This window comes from Octodon degus, unplaced genomic scaffold (assembly GCF_000260255.1).
Source record: "Octodon degus isolate 3935 unplaced genomic scaffold, OctDeg1.0 scaffold00333, whole genome shotgun sequence".
In the NCBI taxonomy this organism is placed as follows: domain Eukaryota; kingdom Metazoa; phylum Chordata; class Mammalia; order Rodentia; family Octodontidae; genus Octodon; species Octodon degus.
In genome coordinates this window covers 89,289-92,697 of record NW_004524909.1, presented here as the reverse complement: position 1 = coordinate 92,697, position 3,409 = coordinate 89,289, and positions in this window count along the sequence as shown.

Below are 3,409 nucleotides of genomic sequence, written 5' to 3'. Positions count from 1 at the left end.
GTTCAAATGTCTTCCAACAACATCAGGGCCAGAGCTTCCCACTTGCACTTGCAGCTCTCATAAATATTAATGAAATTATATATGTACCTAAGGGAGAGATTATTAATCCCAGAAAATGTGAAAGGAACTTCAATAATCTCATTCTGGATGAGTACATTGTACAATTGAACACAAGAGAGAATGTATACAGGAAATTAGCTAACTGAAAAGGCAAACAGGTTTTCTATGCAATCTCTATTTCTAAGAATTAATAAGAATGTCACCCTTTATTGTATACTATTGTGTATTATTATTTCTTATCACTCTAGGAAATTGCAAACCTCTTACAAACAATGTGTTTGTATTATTTATGAACTATTTGATTATAAATATTCAGAAGATATTTGATAAATAAGTGAATAGATGATTGGATGAATAGGTAGATAAATGAGTGGATACATGAATACTTTATAAAATAAAACTTAAATTATTAACATGTTAAAAGTAAGGAGACAAATGTTTCTCAAGTGAAAGGGGATAAAAAAAAGAATTAAGATGTGTTATGTACATGTACCAAATTCACACAAGGAATATAAATACTATGCACTGCTAACACATACTAATAAAAAATTACAAATAAATGGCAGCACTGGGGGGAAGTCATGGGAAGGACATACTCCCTAATATCAAGATCAACCAAATTTTCCAAGTCTTTTAGAAAAGAATTTTCAATGGGAACATTGGAGATGTAGTCCCAGCTACTTGGGAAGTGAAGGTGAGAGGATTTCTTTAGTCCAGGAGTTCAAGGCCAGCCTGTGAAACAGGGGGAAGGGAAGGGAAGAGAAAGGAGGGGAGGGAAAGGGAGAGAAGGGGGAGGGGAGGAAAGGGAGAGAAGGGGGAGGGGAGGAAAGGGAAGAGAAAGGAAAGGAAGGAAGGGGAAGGGAAAGAGGGGGAGAGAGAGACAGACAGAGAGAGAAAGAGAGAGAGAGAGAGAGAGAGAGAGAGAGAGAGAGAGAGAGAGAGAGAATTCTGTCTTTTTAAATCTTGAAGTCAATTGTCTAGGCATGAATTTGAGCCTTAGAAATATTTTCTAAATAAATATTGCCTATAGAAGTTATTGAGCAAAGATTACAACAGGAAGAAAACATTTTTCAGCAAACTGGGTTTCAAAAAAGTTATACTCCTTAAAATTATACTTAAACTGATGCTCAGAACATTTACATAAAACTAGGAAACAGATAAAGCTTTTGTGATGAAGAGATTATATATTTAGAGTTGTACAATGAGACCTACCACATTTGAATATTCTAGTGAGAAATATTTTCTACCAGAGAAAATTTCAGATTATTTCTGTTTAATAATTTTAGTTTTACTCCTGAAAACCTGGCCAAATGGGCCTGCTGGCCTATAATATTCTCTATAAACTTACACAGTTATAAGCAGCTCAGAACTTCTTAAACCCTTATGCAAATCCCTGCTTCTTCATCAGACATAGGAACTGTTTGATGGGGAATGTGAAACAACTTTGATTAATATGTTAAAGGTTCTAACAGAAAGGTAGAAGACATCCAAGATCAGAGAGGTAATTTCATCAAAGAGATGATAGAAATGAGTAAATCAGTAACAGATAAAACCTTCAACATCTCATTAATAGTCTACACACAGCTGAGGAAAGAATAAGTAGACTTGAAGAAAGGTCAATAGCAAGTACTCAAACTGAAATCCAACAAGGAAAAAAAAGACTTCAAAGGAAGAGAAAATCCAAGAGCAAGGAGACAATGTTGTAGTGGACAAGAAAGAAAGGGGTGAAGAATACAATTGAATAAATAAAGCTAGGAGTTTTAAAAATTAATGACAATAATGAAAAACATTCATAATTGGAAAACACCAAGCATGGCAAATAATGTTTGAAAAACTAGAAATAGCAAAAGCGAACTGCTAAAAATGAAGACAGTAAGAAACTCTTAAAAGACAGATATAAAAGGAATAAAGATAAAATTACAGCAGATGAAGGGAGGAAGGAGTGATAGAAGGCATTAAAAAACATACATATAACAATTACATGTACAAAAATGTATATGTAATCATTTATGTATTACAACATATACTAATAAAAATTACAATTTTAAATAATTATAGTAGATTTCTTTTCAGGACCACCTAATCCAGAAGACAATATCATTAAAATGGTAAAAGAAAAGGCTGTCAGCCTAGAATTTCATATCCATCAAAGATATCTTTCAAAACTGAAGGAAAACAAAAACTTTTCAGACAAAACCTGAGGAAATTTACTGATGAAAGACTCACTGTTAATGTTAAACATCCTCAGGCAGAAATAATGCATCAGACTGAAAATTGGATTTACATAAAGATAGGAAATAGAATAAATGTAGGTAAAATTAACCTTTTTTAACTTTTTATAGATCCAAAACAAAAATCATAGCAATACCCCTACATGTTTATTGAATATGAAAAAAATAAAAGATATGACAGTAGCACAAAAGAACAGAAAACAAATGGAGAATATATCATTGCAGTATTTTTACATTACATATGAAGCAATATAGTATCATTTTGAAGACAGACTATTATTAGTTAAAAATGCATATCAAAAACCCTGGCTTAGGGCTGAAGAAGTAGTTCAGTGGTCTAAGCACCTGCCTAGCAAGTGCAAGGACTCAGGTTCCATCCCTGGGACCACATGCTGTACCAGCCACTGAAATCAGGTATGGTGGTGCACTCCTGTAATCCCAGTACTAGGGAGTCTGAGACAGAAGGCTCACTATGAGTCCAAGCTGCATAGCGAGTCTCTGTACAAAGTAAATAAGTAATTTTTTAAATGAAAAGAAAAAACTGGCTTATCCATTAAAACAAATTTTAAAAGAAATGTAAATTGGCAGAGGACACAAAATAGAGTCATGAAAAATGTTCTAGGTGGAAAAGCAAGTTGGGAAGCAAAAAAACCAGATGGAAAATAGCTAACAAATGGTAGATTTTAGTTCAACCACATCAATATTTGCATTAAATATGAATTATGACTCAAAGAGTAAAATTAAGATAACAATATTCAGAATAAAAAGTAAAATAAAATTATGTTATCTATAGGAAATCTAGTTTAAATTTTAAAGACAAAGATGAAAGAGTAGAGAAAATCTAAGAAAAAGTTATGCAAATGAAAATTGGAAGCCACTGCTTTAATGTTTAGATCTTTAATCCATTTTGACTTTAGTTTAGTGCATGGTGATAGACCCGGGTCAAGTTTGAGTTTTCGGTACGTAGAGAGCCAGTTTTTCCAGCACCATTTGTTAAAGAGGCTGTCTTTCTTCCAGTGAGTATGTTTAGCCCCTTTGTCAAAGATAAGATGGCTGAGTGTGTTCATAGGGGATTCAGTGTCTTCTAATCTATTCCATTGATCCTCAGGTCTATTTTG